Source organism: Triturus cristatus, chromosome 1_2 (genome assembly GCF_964204655.1).
Source record: "Triturus cristatus chromosome 1_2, aTriCri1.1, whole genome shotgun sequence".
Lineage (NCBI taxonomy): Eukaryota > Metazoa > Chordata > Amphibia > Caudata > Salamandridae > Triturus > Triturus cristatus.
In genome coordinates, this window is record NC_140580.1 from 10,631,967 (window position 1) to 10,649,778 (window position 17,812).

The window sequence follows — 17,812 nt, forward strand, 5'->3', positions numbered from 1 at the left end:
ATGCGGATAAACCTTTCAGCACATTTCTCATAATTACCCATTTTCAAAGCAGCATCATACAAGAGGCTGGGCTTCAGGAAGTGGCATTACTGCATTACACAATTCTACAAAACTCTGACAATCCTAGTGTTGAAAGTGGTTGATGAACGTATGGAGCGAAGACCAGTTTGCAGCTTGACAGATGTTAATCTACACTTCGGTGCTCAGCGAGGATGATGGAGCTCTTTTACCCTTCGTGAAGCGTCCACTGGTCCTTCTGAGAGGATGATTTTGGATCAGGCAGTCTTTAATTCCAGAGTAATCCATTTGGATATAGATGGCTTCCTCATGGGCTTGCTTAACTCAGGACTCGTGAACGCTATAAAAAATATGATTGCAAAGACTAGAAAGGCGGGGCCGGCATCGGCCACGCCGAAGGTATGGCGGGCGTGCCGGCCCCGACGACCATATAGGGGCGGGCCAGTCGCGCACACTGATGACGTGACAGGCGCGCCTCGCCATGATTTGGTAAAAATTGGGGCGTGACCGAGAAGTGCTTGAAAGCACTTCCGGGTCACGCGCTTGGGCTAACGTCAGGCCGGTTAGAACTGGGCTGGCTGGGACCTTAGATGATAAAAGGCTGGGGAGCGGCGGAGTTGGCCTCTTTGCTCGCCGCTCCCTCAGCCTGCAAGTTGTCATGCCAGCCTCTCTAGGAGGCTGTAATTAATTTCTGTTTTATCTTTCAGGTGTTCTGGGAGTTCGATCGGGACGTGGACTCGTGACGGTCTTGCGTTGAGTTCGGAAAGCGGACTGGTGAAGGCGAGACAGAGCGGGAGTCGAGCAGCTAATCGTTGCCCTGAACTCGGTACGAGGCACAGTAAAGTTGGAGTTGGCACTGGAGAGGAGTCCTGCTCCTGACAGAGGGCTACAGGGCTGCTGACGAGAGCAGTGTGAAGAGCAGGGGACTGACGGTGCTCGGGGGCCCGATGCCTCGGTGGTTGCGGCACGCACAAGGGGTTACAACTCTCAGCAGTCTCGAGAGGCAGCGCCTGTACAGACAACTTGGACCGGACCGTCCCAGCCGATAGGCACTCGTGCATCTGTGAGTATGCCCCCCCCCACTCAGTTTATAAATCAAATCAAGCTCTGCGTGTGGTGGGTGAGGGGCCCAATGTGTGTCTGGGAAATGCAGAGATCTGTTTGCTGGAGTCGTGCAAAGTGTTCTGAAGAACAATTTCTCAGAAGGGCAGGAAAAGTGAATGCATCTTTTCACTGTTGAGCAGTCACCTCACTGAGCTCGTCTTTAAAAGCGCATTAACGGGCATGTTTAATGTTTATTGCCAGGGTGTGACTAAGCCAGATTGTTGTGTATTATCTCCTGTACTGGCTGTGTCTTACGAAGGCTGGTATGGTACTGGGGAGGCATTCACGCTCGGCTGGTACTCGAGGAGCCACCCCACCGAGCTCATCTTTAAAAGCGCTGTAATGGGTATGTTTCCTGTTTTTTGCCAGGGCGTGACTAAGCCAGACTTCAAGGATTGTTTTTATTATCTCCTGTACTGGCTGTGGCCTACAAAGGCTGGTATGGTACTGGGGAGGCATTCACGCTCTTCTGGTATGTTAGGCACAAGGTATTTAGCATGCTTTATGAGGCTTTTTCTTCTCCTGGAGACCCCTATATCTGCTCCCTTGGCTACAACAAGTATTCAAAGGGCATATCAGCAACACCCGGCGATAATTATTGCTCAGCTCTCTTAGCGTGAGGATAATTATCGCCGGGTAACGTGGATTTTTATCGCTGAGATTGCGTGCTATTAGCAACGCTTATCTCCTCAGCGACAAAAATCCTCACGCTAACTGCCTAACGTGAGATTATCGCTGGAAACCCAGCGATAATCTCCCGTAGTGTGGTGTTAGCTTGCTGATAGGGACTCACAAACTTAGCCATGATATCCACCTTCCATAGGATATCATGGCTAAGTCAGTCCTGAAGCAGGCGTAAGGAAAGTAGCGATAACAGGGGTTATCACTACTTTTCCTGCCGCTATGCTTCATAGCGTGGGGCTTGATGATAGAAGAAATGTCGCTTAGCGACATTTCTCCTGTCATGTTAGGTCAGGAACGCCCACTTTGCATCTCATTAGAGATGCAAAGCTGGGCGTTAGGAATCCCCACGCTAAAGCAAGGTTTCACACGTTAGCGTGGCCTTGCTCATTAGGCGATAAAATTATCGCTGCATTTCGGCCGAAGACGACCGCAAAAGCGGCGATAATTTTTTATCGCCAGCTTGTAAATATGCCCCCAAATGACTAAGAGTTTGTTTCAGTTCTGAGACCCTGTGAGAGTATATTAGGCCATTATAAGTGTTTCAAACTTCCTTATTTTCCCATAGTTAAAGCGGTTTGTTTGAAAAACAAACCATGCCATTTATAAAGACGGAAAATATCGTGTTCAATATTCATTGTGGGAGGTGAGCGCAGGACACATACAGGGCGGGAGCAGGTCTGGAGGTGACACAGCTTTCCAAGAATCCTTTCCCAGGTGCTTGATCAAATTGCTACTCCTATGTTTAGCCGCCAAAAGCACGTGGGACCTTGGCCGCCTTAAGTCTCCTGCAGGAATTGGGGGCGATCCTGTACTGGGATACTTGTGCTTTATTTGTTAAAAACGCTTTTATCTGGGAAGGCACTGTGGCCTAGGTTTGTTTAACTGTATGGACACACACACCTCATGTTTAAAGTAGGATAGACTGTAGACGTAAGGCAGAAAAGAAAAAGCAACCCTAGAACTGCAGTTTGATATGCGGATTAATTTCAAACACTATCTTGCTTCAAAGTAAAGCTTGATGAGACAACAGTGCCATCTAACGGCAACATCTAATGTCGAAATAGATGCCTTGCAATTCACAGTAATGCATCTTTTGTTTACTGAAGCGATATGGGTCTCAAGATCCTACTAAACTCTCTGTGCTTTGACCGGGGCTCAGTGGGGAATTGAGTTACTACATATATGAGGGTCAGGACGAGACCATGTAATTTGTAGATTGTTATCAAATAACCAAAGCATATAATGAACTTTAAGCACAGGATGTGATATGCCCATTGTGGGAATATTGATTTTCTTGTAACTGTGGGTGTTCTCACGCACATGGCTTATTGCTTGTCCCAGGTGTGCCGTGCATAACTCTAATCACAAGTTTCAGGGAGGCATAGGCTTGATATAAAGGAAATGACAATACAGCACAACGCGGCTGGTGTCGCTATTAAGATACAATGCCTAGCGATCGGTGTCGTCCTTTTTTCTAATGGCTCAGACTTCATTGCCCCTAGTATGTGATATTGCCTAACGATCTGTGTCGTCCTTTTTTCTGATGGCTCAGACGGCATTGCCCTTAGTAAGTGATATTTAAAACTGGTTAGCGGGTACACCATAGTTGCATATTTAATTTCCTTACCCCCAGGAAATAAATACCCCTACATGAATTTCCTCGGGGAGATACTCATTGCCACATGCTACTTGGGGTGAGGCAGTGGGTTTCTAGCAATACAGGTCGCTTCAAAGCCAGATATTTGGCACTGTTTATTGATGCTGAGTTATTTAGGAATCTATTACGCAAACAGGAGGGAAGGATCTCGAGGCTTTTGATACTTATGGAGGTTCTTCTACACAGCAGACAAGAGTACTAATGCAGGTCTCAAGAAGTCGGGGTCATATCACTTGTTACAGGCTTCAGATCAATTGGGAACAAATAAGGGTTGTACATGCAAGTCAGTACTCAGTGCCTTAGTTGCAATGTATGCATTTGCCACATTCCAAGCTATTCGGAAATTTATTTGGTTGCTAAAACAATGCTTAGGCCTGTATTACAAGTACACTAAGTAACACTGTAGGAAGCTGTGTTAAGGTAAGTTAAGGGCATCTGCATTTAATATGGAGAAAAAAGTATGCAGTGTTTGGCACAGTGTAGTATGAGTCAGTTTTGTTTCTTGAGTGTCAGCCAGAACATTCCTACAAGGTGGAACAACCTGGTAATTGGTGCATTGCTAGGCTGTCACAATGGAAAGTCTGATTTCAAATGTTCCTCATGCAGTACAACTGGTGCGCTGCTCTTATGGGTGGTTTATGTTGAGGGTGTGTTCAGATTGTGACGTGCCTACGTTTGAGAGTGGCAAATGTTTAAAGTGATACTGACTAGCCAAAAAACAGAACCTGGGTGAGGGTGCTTTTGAAGCGTTTGCTTTTGACTCATAATTTGCTGACCTTGTTTCTGTTGGTTATAGGTTTTTGGTACTTTGCCGCTATTGATCAGTGGTAATAATGCATATGCCCTCTGTGGAAATTGTGATGGGGACTAAGTTTCCTATGGTTGACGTATCTGATTTACTGGTAAATCTCTTGGAAATACATGGGTGTGGGCCATAGCCTGTAAGCCAATGCTCCTGGTGGGCTTGCACCACCGGTTGTGCCACCCGTAGGGTTAGCCCTGTAAATGTATGTCAGACCTATCACTGTAGGGTCTTTGCACGCAGTAGGTAAAATTACCATATTGGCCCAAACCTTCTTTTCTTTACATATAAGTTACCTCTAGGGTAGGCTCCAAGATTCCACATTGCGTGACATTACTTACTGAGGGAGTTATGCTTAGCATATTACAGCAAGTTATTTACATGGTTTTGAGGTCAGGCCTACTTGGCACTGGCCTCGGTGAGGGTCACTCAAGTATACTTTCAACGCTTATGACGTCAAAACAGTACATCCCAGGCCTTGTTGTTACACCTTCAAGGGTATCCCTGCGCACGGTGCGGTGGTACATAGGAATTAGGGGTCTGTGTCATAAGCCCTAGGCACCATTTGCAAGTACACGTAAGATTTAGGAGTGCGTTATGTCACGCGGTGCCTCTGGACTGGTCCACTTATACACGTATGCATTGTATGCCGTGTCTGCCACACAGTATCTATACACCCTCATGCTCATACACGTAGGCACAATAATATATTGTATCACACAGTACCGCTGCACCCATGTGCCTGTGCACTTGTACCTTGGCTGTCCGTGTGGCATCACACGGTACCGTCGCACCCCTGTGCGTGTACTATGTGGCATTATATGCCCAGGGTTTGTCACGCGGTATCTCTCCACCCTTGTGCCTGTGCACTTACACATTGAGATGTCCGTGTGGGGTCACACATTACTGACGTCCTTGGGCCTGTAAAATTAAGCAGGCTATTCCTGTGTTGTGTCGCACTGGACCAACTCCCCCTGGGGTTGGTGCACATTTGGGTCATTTGGATGCCTATGTTGTCAGACAGTATCTGTGAACCATTGGGTGCGAAAAATTTAGGACTGGATACAGGTGTAGTATCACGCAGTATCGATGCATCCGTGGGCCGGCAAATTATGTGGCCAGTTGGTGTCACAGCTAGATACAGGTGTAGTATCACGCAGTATCGATGCATCCGTTGGCTGGCAAATTATGTGGCTTGGTGGTGTCACAACAGTACCTATGTACCCTAAACTGGGTGTGTGTGTGGAAAGGGGGGGTATAGTCTCAAGAAGTCGCGCTGACTTGTGAATTGTGTTTGGGCATCTAAAAGCAAAAGGCACTAATCATTGATGTTTGATTTTCATTTATGTATGACTGAATCCATGCCTGATGTCTGGGAAGTGCTCCACACCGCTATGACTGCAAGATGTGGACAACCAAGGGGACCGGTAGATCCGAAACGTGAGTGGCAAGCGACGGCATCAAGTGTGATGGGCGATCAATTCAAGGGCTCAAGCGGAGACGGTGCGGCCCATGCACTATAGTTGAAGTGTATAGGTGTGTCAACCATCTGTTGTTGCCATTTGTGGTAAGTTAGCAGTACGCTGCCTTACAGGTGTATACCTTGCCAGCTTGACCGGAAGACAGGTTTTACGGGCGGATGCGACACATCAACACCCTTGTCGTGAAACGGTTATCTGCCATTACGGCGCCTGTGCTCGCAGGCGCCATCGTAGCGGAAACTGCGCGGTGTTGGGATGCTCCGTAGTAGGAGGATAGGCGGCACAGAGCCTATTTCAGAACATAGTGGTCAGGTGTAGGTAGTTCACGGTTTCCATGATATGCTTATGGGAGAGCGTGGAGCCTGTGGGGCACTCCTTGGGTAGCCTTACAATGGTACAGTTGCACCAGCAATGAGTAGCATTGTCTGGGGCAACGTGATTATCCGCCGCAACGTGATGCTATTGATTGAGGCCAGGTAGTGCCTCCAAGACGGTGTGTCAAGTTCCTATGAGTAAGCCAGCCCTAACATTATTATCCTGCAACTTGGGAATGACAGGGTAGAAGGCGGGTTGGTCAGGAACACTAATCACTGAAGTGGATTGGTTTTCCACGTCTTGGGAATTACTGGGTAGAAGGGGGGTTGGTCAGGAACACTAATCTCTGAAGTGGGTTCGTTTTCCACGTCTATGGCCGAGATACGCCCTATCACAGGGACGCCAGAGATTCCAAAGGGGGGGGAAGCGTGTCTGTGAGGGCACTGAGCCACTCTGTTAAATAAATAGTAACAAACTAGTTAGGCTATCTAGGGCACCCTGGCACAGAGACTCCAGAGATGCCAAAGTGGGGGGAAGTGTGTCAGTGAGGGCATTGAGCCACTCTGTTGAATAACTAGTAACAAACTAGTGAGGCTCTCTAGGGCTTTACACCTACAGTCTATAGCCCTAGGGTGAATCTGAGGAGTCGTGTTTCTTAAAAAGACGGCTTCCGTCTGTCCAAATTATGGACTGAAATCTTCAGGGAGGATCTTCGGGCCTAGTTAGTTGTGTATAGGGACAGTGCATGACCTTTCAGTGAGCTCTTGGGGGGGGCTTGATAGTCGGTCAACTATGCAGGCCTGTGGCGGTAAGGTCATGATTGGTGAGCAGTAAATTTAAGGTCCTTAGAGGGCGACCCCATTCTTGAATGGGGTCGCCCAAGGGGGAGGGACAAGTGGTCTCTCATAGAACACCAGGGGCAATTACAGCCGGTTGGCTGGATGGGCGCGAGGGAGTGGGAGTCACGCTTTCCGGTAGGCTGCTTGGTCACCCCGCACGTGCAGAATGGCGCAAGTAAACGGCGCATAACTGCAAGGGCCCAATTATGGAGGTAATCTACAGGGCGTACAGGGGTGACCTGGGAGGGTAAGTACCCCCACGGGGAACGGGCCCTCTGCGCATGCGCACTCCGGTTGGAGGGTGGGCTTAAGGGTGTACGGGGGTGACCTGGGGGGGAAGTACCTCCACGGTGAACGGGGCCCCTGTGCGTATGTGCACTCCGGTTGGATTGCGGTCATAATTTGATAAGGATTTGGCGCCAGTTATTGACCTTGCCGTAGGCTCACAATAGAGATACGCAGAAAATGAAATATTATTATGATTATTGATTATGGTATGTGTAGATTCGGATAGGAATACCTTTGTATTAGAGATGTTAAGGTTAGCCATCTGATATCTGCAACTATCAATGTAAACAATGTAATGTAATGGTTTCTGCGTATTGTGTAAATATTGTATATACATTTTGTTATTAATTTCTGTAAATAAATACAGCCGGGGGGTTGACGACCCCCTATTCCAAAACCTTCTCATGTTATTATCTGGATATTGACAAGGGAGGAGGGGGTATAGGTAGTACCTGGCCATATGGAAAGGCGGGGCGGCATCGCCCATGCCGAAGGTATGGCGGACGTGCCAGTCCCGACGTCCATACAGTGGCGGGCCTGTCACGCACTGATGACGCGACAGGCGCGCCTCACCATGATTTGGTAAAAATGGGGCGTGACCCGAAAGTGCTTGAAAGCGCTTGGGCTAACGCCAGGCTGGTTAGAACTGGCCTGGCTGGGACCTTAGGTGATAAAAGGCTGGGGAGCGGCGGAGTCTGCCTCTTTGCTCGCCGCTCCCTCAGCCTGCAAGTAGTCATGCCAGCCTCGCTAGGAGGCTGTAATTAATTTCCCCACCCACCGTCCCCTAAAAGCAGGGTTACAGGGTATATTGTTAGGAATTTTAATTTTCAGGTTGACCTGGTTATGTTTATCGTATGTATGATGATTTTCTTTCCCATTGTTCTAGGAGGTTTTTTCCTTGTACAAGTTATGTCTATTGTCGTATTTTAGTGCTATTCCTTGGTCAGGCGGTAAGGTCATGATTGGTGAGCAGTAAATTTAAGGTCCTTAGAGGGTGGCGCCATTCTTGAATGGGGTCGCCCAAGGGGGAGGGACAAGTGGTCTCTCATAGAACTCCAGGGGCAGTTACAGCCGGTTGGCTGGATGGGTGCGGGGGAGTGGGAGTCACGCTTTCCGGTAGGCTGCTTGGCCACCCCGCACATGCACAATGGCGCAAGTAAATGGCGCATAACTGCAAGGGCCCAATTATGGAGATAATCTACAGGGCGTACGGGGGTGACCTGGGAGGGGGAAGTACCCCCACGGGGAACGGGCCATCTGGGCATGCGCACTCCGGTTGGAGGGCGGGCTTAAGGACGTACGGGGGTGACCTGGGGGGAAGTACCCCCACGGTGAATGGGGCCCCTGCGCATGCGCACTCCGGTTGGAGTGCGGTCATAATTTGATAAGGATTTGGCGCCAGTTATTGACCTTGCCGTAGGCTCACAATAGGGATACGCAGAAAATGAAATGTTATTATTATGATTATTGATTATGGTATGTCTAGATTCGGATAGGAATTAGAGATGTTAAGGTTAGCCATCTGATATCTGCAACTATCAATGTAATCAATGTAATGTAATGGTTTCTGCGTATTGTGTAAATATTGTATATACATTTTGTTATTAATTTCTGTAAATAAATACGGCCGGGGGGGTGACGATCCCGTAATCCAAAACCTTCTCATGTTATTATCTGGATAGCGACAAGGGAGGAGGGGGTATAGGTAGTACCTGGCCATATGAACTTCTTTGTTGTTCCATTTATCAGCTAACCGACTGTAAACACATACATTTTAGAACCACAAATGGGCAGTGCTCCTGCCCTGCCAATGTAGAAACAGGGAAAGGCTGCATTTCTGATGAGAGAGCCTTGACCTAGTGAACTGCCTTCCACATGTCCGCCAGGTTACAGTGGCAATAGCCCTGCTCTATTTAGAGAGAAACATCAAGCATAGATTTTTCCTGCTGAGGTTCGACATTGCAGAACAAGGCAGTTACGGCCAGGGGAAACAACCAGTGATGGCCTACATACAGCGAGAAAACTCGTCAAGTGTCAAGGGGGTTGGTTTTTTGTTTGAATGAAAAAAAACACCTGTTTTTAGAATTTGTTTCAGAAAAATGATTGGTAAGGGGGCCAAATAAACGTCACAAATATATGTGCCTTCAGTTCATCTGCTGCACTTCCAGATATATTGATGTCACAGAAATCCCTGTCAGGTGGGGGCCTTTCAACATAGCAGGACATCCTCTGACAACATTTCAAACTTGCGAACATATCTGCCAACATTTAATGACTAAGCCCTATAAAAAGACACTTTCATATATTTTATGACTAAGTAAACGTATTAATATAACTCCAGTCTTAGCATGTTTGGAGGCAAGAGCCTTACAGTGGCTAGAGTTGAGACTGACATTATTGTAAGTAGGGATTTACATTTCGACATCCAATGCTTTGAAGAGGATGCATTTGCAAAGAATGCTTATGCAGTGTAAGGGCCTGATTTGGAGTGTGTTGAATGGGTACTCTGTCACAATCCCGTCTGCCCCCTCTTAATACACGTGGCATAGGCCATAATGCACTTGTAATCAAATAGACGGGATATCCATCAAGTTTGTGACAGAGTAACGCTTATGCCAAACTCTAAATCAGGCCCCAAGTTTTCCCCTGCAACCATCTGTGGACACAGTCACCCACCTTGGAAGGATGCTGCGAATGCCTCATCTGTCTTATATGAAACTCTGAAACCCCCATTTCAATGGAAGAAAGTTCCGACCCTTAATACCACCTTGTCAAGGCAAAACACTGAATATGGAGGTTAGTTAAACATTCTTGTAGTTATCATACTCTCCTTGCCAGAGTATTGGGAGAATGGGAATCAATCCTCATTGATAAATTGCCTGCTGTGAGATTATCTACTGTCACGTTCAGAGCTCAAGGAGGATGTGCTGCTGTGGCTCTAATTTATTTCACAAGCCACTAATCTGAAACTCTTCCTGAGACAAACATGATGTCAAAATATGCAGCCTGTTGATCTAACTACTCCATCTAGCCCGGGTTCTCTAGTGACTGATTAATGAGTGGAACGGTTACCCTTTTTAACTTTAGCTTTTTCAGAACTGTGTTTATAGATAAAAGGTTGAGAATAGATTATAATCCTCTGCCTCTTTATGGAGCATCATCCAGTTCATCTCACTGAAAGAAGACCACATTCGATCATCCATTTTTTTCAAGATCAGTTTGACCTGTTTATTCAGGGTATTTCATGTGGTGGAGGGGCAGGAAGCGTCGGGAAGGACTGATTGAGGCTTCCTGTCAAATGCAAGAAGTACTCTGTGAATAATCTTGGGGGCCCACCAATCCATAGTATTATCCTGGAACACTGCCAGAATACCGTCAGTGAAATATCGCCATTCAAATTATTGTAGCCAAAATATATTAGGAACATATTCATGAGCCCCTTTGTGTCGCTCTTGCACTATGCAGTGTGGTGCAGGAGCAACGCAAATTAAAACTTAAATTTATGAAGCCACACGAGGCCACCTTGCATGGCTTCATAAATCTTGAGTAATGCAACGCAGCTATTTGCACTGCATTGCATTACTCTGCACCCGGGGGGCATTCCATGGGTGTTGTGTGGGTGTTTCCTTGCAGCAGACATGGATTTTGACGCATTCCCAGATTTACCAGAAGTGGTAGACCTGAGAATGCGCCAAAAAGCTACGCCTCCCAAGGTGAGACGTAACACGGAACAATATCTTAATTTCTCCTATTTCTACATGTGCAGTATTCAGGAAAAAGCCTCAGGGGATTGTTTTTGATCAGGAAGGTGATACACCCTGCCCAAAAACAGTCCTCCTTACACCTAAGGCGCCCTTGCACCATGGTGCAAGGATGCCTGCATTGGCTATAAGCAGCCAAAATGGCACCAGTGCAGGGGAAAAAGCAGGAATGCGCCTTATTGCCTTAAATATGGCGCATTCCTACCCTTTCCCTGCTGCACAGCACAGCAAACTCACTTGCTGTGCTGCACTGCGTGACTTGGCCATAAATATGGCCCTAAGTATTGAAAAACTGAAGTATTTACAGGTACCTAGAGGCCAACTAAACTTAACCCCACATATATGATATATATATATCTTAAGATATATGGATGTAGAGTTAAGAATAGTAAAGCTATTGTCACCTATATATCTATGCTTACCATCACAATATTTTGATTCTCAATATTTAGGCCATAATATTTTTGTATATTTCCGTCCTGGATATTCTGAAAAATAACCATCTCCTTCACATCTGCAGGATGCCTGCCAACCATCCATTAGATGTATGACATTGTTCTGCATTCTGTCCATCAACTGTTGTTTTTGCATTTGTCACCCCGAGTGGGACGGGTATGCCCAGACGTGGGTCCCGTGCTCTCCATGCCACTGGAATCAAGCTATCCTGGCTGAAGATGGGTGAAACTCCGAAACCTGTCCTAGAATGCTTGTTTCCAGTCCAGGGAGGACCTGGCTTGGCAGTACGGGCTGGACTGTTCCCATGAGGCACAGGGTCAAGACTGATTTGCATATGGCTGGGTTCAAACTGGAATGGCATGGTGAGGAAAAAAACGATGGATTTAGGGCCAGATCTCTGTACTGGGGTGAATGTATGACATTGTTCTGCATTCTGTCCACCAACTGTTGTTTTTGCAACCATCCATTAGAGGCATATCATGGCACTTTGACTTCACAAGCACTTAAAGAGGTTATGAGGTTGTGAAAGTGGTCAATAAGGGAGTTTACGTTTGCAGCACGCCTTTTCATACTTCCCTTCCTCTGTGAGAACAAAATACTATAGCAGCCTAGAAACCAGAGGTTGTTTTCTTGGTTTCTCCCCAGTAAGATATGAAGCCTTCCATTTGTGGCGGTCTGGAGGAAAGACCTGTCATGGATGTAAGGGCATACTCCAAAACTGAAACTGCTGAGCTGGAACTGCTGAACCAACATTACAGTGGCGAAAGCTTGCTGAAACTGATGGGGACACCATCATCATTTTGACTTCAACCAGTTACAGCGGCTTCAAAGTATTCAACATGGACCATAGATGGCAGAGAAGCTGGTAGGCTAAACTGTCCTGGATTCAAACAACATGGAGTTCTAGAGGCAGACTGTGCTTAAGGCACCAATGGAACTTTATTGTCTCTTGAGGGCACCCCAGGCGTGCCAGGCTTCAGTATATAATCAAGGTTAGTCAATAAAATTTATATAAACGTGTGTACTTTCCAGTTGGTATAAAGTAATGGGGTAACCAGCTTCCGGATTCCCAGTCTAAGACATTGAAGGCTAGAGTTTATTCAAAGGCAAGTAACAAGCCTTGATTGCCACAAGCTAGGTTTGTCTGGAGGCGGCCGGCCCCGACAAACATTGCCCTGAAGTAAAGGGTATTAACCATTGAAGACTCCGAGCACCAAACGCCGGAGATTTGCAGGCACACAGTGCCACTGACCAATCCACCAGCAGATAAGATGTGCTACTTTTGATTCAGGTCAACCATCTACATATTTTTACAAGTTGCCGTGCTGTCATAGCCCAAAATTTGGTATCAAGGTGGAACTTTGTTTAAGGCCACACACAGACTCTATATATAGTCCTGAAGAAGACGCCCCCACCCCACAGACGATAACATTAGCGCACTATTGTCCAGGGGTCGAAACGTCGACGTATACTATCAAGTGTTAATGATCACCCATAATAATTGAGAATAACTAGACTATTTGCTAATTGGGTTGAATCACATCTTCATATACTTCACACTGTGTTTAAATGTGTGTCTTGAATATATGTTCATTCGTTATGTATATATTGTGTTGTGATATGTAAATATATTTTTTTGTTTTAACTTGACGTCACCAATTTAAGTGTAATTGTATAGTGTATATCTGTGTATGCATATATTTGTTTTGTTCTCATTTTTGAGTACACAATTTCCATTAATTTTCTATAAAATCATATACTGACTCAGAAGTACATGAGTTTCTTTTGTTTGAACTTAATTTGGATATTTTTCATTAAAGGCTAGTCTCATCTTAATAGAGGGACCAATTGTACAAATAAGTTTCACGCTTTCTAAAGCTAATAGGTGGCAGAACCACTGTTCACTTAATGTACTTTCCAAGTGGAGCATAAAGCTTACCTGAGCTGATTGTAGCTTTAGTAGACCTGGTGTAAAAGAGGAGGACCCCTACCACTCCTCTGCTTTGGACGACCTCCTGTAGTTTTTATTGCTCTTGTCCATTGGGAGGAAGAGGAAGATTGCATTTTCTGGTGCTGTTGGCACTAGAAAGTTTCCTTAAGCGGAGACTGGCTCAGCAAGTGAAAAGATCTTCTACTGAAAAGAATATTCTGATTTCGCAGGTTTACACTTGTGCACACTCTGGCTGGGTCTAAACATCTTAAACAAGAAGCGTATGAGTCAATAATGAATAACTGTCTGTACATTGAGGACAGAGTTTGAAAACCCTACAGGCTCCAGTGGCAAACTAACTAAAAATATGTTTTATGTAAAACGGCATAACAAAATTGGTCCTGAATCCTGCCATTTGTGAATTGTGGAAAAAAGGACCAATTTCTTAGCTTTTTTCCATTTTATTGAAGTGTCTGATAAAAGGCTGCGGCCACATTGGTGGACTCGACTTTGGGTTTGCTTTGTTGTTTCTTGCTAATTAACGCCCCCTAATTAGTAACTACCGGGACATTGAGAACTGTGGTTCTTGAAGTACCCAACATCGATCTAGATGGTTTAAATCATGGGTAAAAGAAAGGTGGTTGACCTCCCATGGAGCGCTGGGAATGAGTTGATGTCAGCCAGGAGGCATGCAGTGGAAAATTGTACTTTGCAGGATACTGACATCCTTATTGTAGTACTAGAGAACATGCTTAATAATGGCGGGAAAAAGCTTTCTTCATGACCCTCTAAGACTGAACCTAAAATTACTCAATTTTTTAAAGGGACATCTAATGTTAAAAGCCTCATGATGTCTCACAAATTTGCAAAGGAAAAAGTCTACTGTCACACATAGTGCCCAGATATCTTCCGCCAATGGTCCGTTGCAAATAGAAGCTTCAACAACTAGCCAGTGCACTAGCATGCCCCCAGTAATTTTTTCCAATCGCTACTCACCTCTTTTTAATTTAGATGAGGATAGGAACCAGCCCCTCATTTCTAAGCACTTGCTCAATATAAAATGGCGTGACAGCATTAGAGCTGTTGTTGATAGTTTGAGAAGATTCACAGTAAAATGCCCTAGTTGACGCCTCAAAGCAGAAAGATACTACAAGACTTTTAGCACATTTTGGCACATGGTAGTAGACCCAACATTAGTCCATTGGATGTTTGTGTTCAACCACAGCAGTGGGTGGACCATTTTACACCAATGTATGGTCCAAGTAGATCAGAAGTTGGTCCAGTAACAGTGGTTACAGAAGGCAACTCTAACACTGATTTTACCCTTGACTTACTGCATTATTGCCAATCGGCCAATGGCTCAGTTAAATTTAATTTGGTGGACACACTTAGGGCTATGGACTCTCTCCAACCAGGGAAAGCCCCTAGCCCAGATATTATTTCTGGAGACTTATACTGCTTATAGTCTGCTGTGTGGGCTCCTTATATTAATAACTTGTCAAATAGGAATATGGCAGGGGAAAGAATTCCAGACTTGCGCGAGGTGCTGAGATCACCCCATTATTTTAAAAAGGGGACACGTTTTTCACCAGTGACAAGTTACAGAAAGTGCTTTGTTGTCAGGTTCTAGATAGAATGTTGGAATGGGTCACAGACTCCCAGATTCCTTCCATCCAGCAGGCAGGGTTTCCTTCTGAGGTGAGCACGATTGACCAGATTTTCTGCTTCAACCTTATTCTATGGAAATTTCTGAACCTCACTAAAGGTCATCTGTATGTGGCATTTGTAGATTTAAGGGCAGGATTCAATCTTGTACCCAGGCAACATCTTTGGTACTCCCTTGCAACTATGGAACTCAACCCCAATTTGTTGGGGGATTTTGATGAGACTTCATGAAGGAAACTTTGCCTAAGTGTGATGGGAGCACGAGGTGAGCTCACAGATTGCACACTCATTGAGCGTGGGGTGCAACAAGGTTCAGTGCTCACCCCTAATCTGTTTTCCCTTTATATAAAAAATGTCATAAAACATCTAAGTAACTGCATCCATGACTCCCCTAAATTCGGTGTCCATGTTCCAGAATTGCTATTGCTACAGACGCTCTTCTAGTGTCCTGCACCCCAGCTGGGTTGCAAATTTTGCTCAATAAATTTGTTAATGTTTGTGATGTCCGTGGCTGAGAGGTGAACATATCTAAAACCAAGGTCATGATGTTTAGCCCTCACAGGTCCTTCATTGGTAAATTCCTGTCGGAGGGCCAGCCTCTGCAACCTGTTGACAACTTCGACAATCTGGGTGGAAAAACAGATAAAAACAACTCTTGGACACCACATATACTAAGGAGTGAACTGACTTCATAGGGCTACGGCGATAATTTAATGATAGAAAGCCACTACCCCTAAATCCGCTTCTCCAGCTATAAATGTCTACCATGCAGAAGCAAAAACAGCAGCTTTGTATGGAGCAGAACAATGGGGAACTGGGAATGGGTTGATCACAAAGGGAAATAGTTTTGTCAGATCCTTGTTTAGCCTGCCCCAAAGCACCCCGTCGATCCCTTTATGTTTTGATACAGGTTGGAAATGAGTCAGCGATTTAACCATTTTTAAACCCTTACTATAGTGGGACAATTTGTGGGCCACTCCTGAGCTTCATCAATATAGGGCTGCCTTAGCAGGAATGTTGAACTCAGGGCAAATACATCCAATTCCTTGTTTCAACAAATTAAATCATACTTTTACGATAAAGATCTGGCTTACTATTGGAGTGGCCCCGCATCTTGTAATGCAAGCACCAAGGATGCAGTAAAAATGGCATTCTGGAAATGTAAGATATTCTCTTACCATAGTGATGCTAAAATAGATGACCTTACACATGTATTCTTGACTATGAAATATGTCCCCTCTCTAGAACCCTACATGGATGTGATCACACCTTGTCAAACCTGCACGCTTTAGGCTGGGCATGCTGCTGGTTAGAAAGTTCACTATCAACTGGAGTTCCAACCCAACTAATTCTTCCTACTGTACATCATGTAGTGTTATGGATGAGGATGTTGCACATATATTATTTTGTTGTCCTTTGTATATCAAATCAAGGAGGTAATGGATTAGGCCACTCTGTCTGACCCTAGGAGTTTGACAATATAAAGTTGCTTATCGCGTTTTGTGGACAGATACTAACCCCACATAGTATTTTAGTTAAGTCACTTTTTCTATGCAGGAGGCTTTTTAAGAAAAGATTGGTCCTCTCACTATGAATATCTGATAAAAATTCACATGCATTTGCTACTTGAATTTTGTTTTGAGAATGATACTGCTGTCTTCAGATTTTTTACATTGGATGTTTTTATCTACATGAACTTTGTAAATTTAAATATTTGGAATGTGTTATTGCCATGTATAAATTTTGCTGATATCCTGTAGCTGTTGAATATCTATTGCTCACTTTGATAAGCTTACAACTACTATGTATTGAGGTAGTGTGTGGTTGACTTGTCTTTCTTCACAAGCATTGTGTTGCGTTCTCATTCTTCGATCAGGTTCATTGTGCATCCCATTAAAGCATGTGTCATGTTTTATTCTAAAGCATTTTGTTTGTAAATGCGAACACTGCAGATAATGTCAGTCATTCATCCCAGCCACCAGATTTCTAGCACTCTAGAGTGAATGAGAAAAGGTAAGGAGCCTTAAATCTCAGAAGAGAAGCGACCTGCTTCTCACAGCAATTGGAAACTGGATTTAGCCTACAAAAAATCTTGATGAACAAAATAGAGGGCCTTATTTTAAGTTTGGCAGAGGGGAAACACTGTCACAAATGTAGCAGTTGTCCCTTTCGCCAATGGCACTTTTAATAGTGGACATGACATTTTTTGACAAAGTATCTTGTCTGTAAAACACTTAATAAAGCCCATAGAGTCTACTGCAAAGGACACTCCAAATATATTTTATACTTTGCACCAGAAAAGATGTTGACATGATGCAATTTATCAGGAGCCTTGGGTGTTAGAGGACTTCAGGGGTTGTCTCTGTGTCTTGAAGAATAGTTAAACAGATATTTGGTCACCCTTCAAAAATATCACCTTAACAGAAAATATCATATTAACTGCATAGCTCACACCTTCCTGCACTGAACCAAACTGCTTAATCCTTTCCTACCACTGTGGGAAGTCCCAGACTAGAATAAACATGTGCAGCTCTAGAAGATCAGAACGGCGTCTGATCTTTTTACCTATTTTTCATTATCAAGTCATGAGAAAATGTGTGTGGAAATCCAACTAAAACAATTCTTTACTAAAAATACAGTTATCAACCATTTCCAATCAGGATTTAGGAACGGGTGCAACATGAACATGAGGCACTTCATCTAGTGCACAAGGGTAACTTCTGCCTTCTCATTCTCCTTTACTTGTCAGCAGTGTTTGATCCCATTAATCCTAAACCTTCGAATAACTTTTTGCTGTGATTGGGAACATTTT

At 44.8% G+C, this 17,812-nt stretch overlaps 1 long non-coding RNA gene across 2 annotated transcripts in view; it reads left to right on the forward strand.

The window, feature by feature from the left end:
* Positions 1-562: 562 nt before the first annotated feature.
* Positions 563-17,812, forward strand: part of LOC146866628 (uncharacterized) — a 29,620-nt gene continuing 12,370 nt past the window's right edge. The window contains exons 1-2 of one of the 2 annotated variants that reach the window (XR_014960253.1): positions 563-1,081; positions 5,646-5,832. This is a non-coding gene — a long non-coding RNA (uncharacterized LOC146866628). The remainder of the gene's footprint in view (positions 1,082-5,645; positions 5,833-17,812) is intronic. The other variant, XR_014960258.1, reaches the window with a different exon arrangement.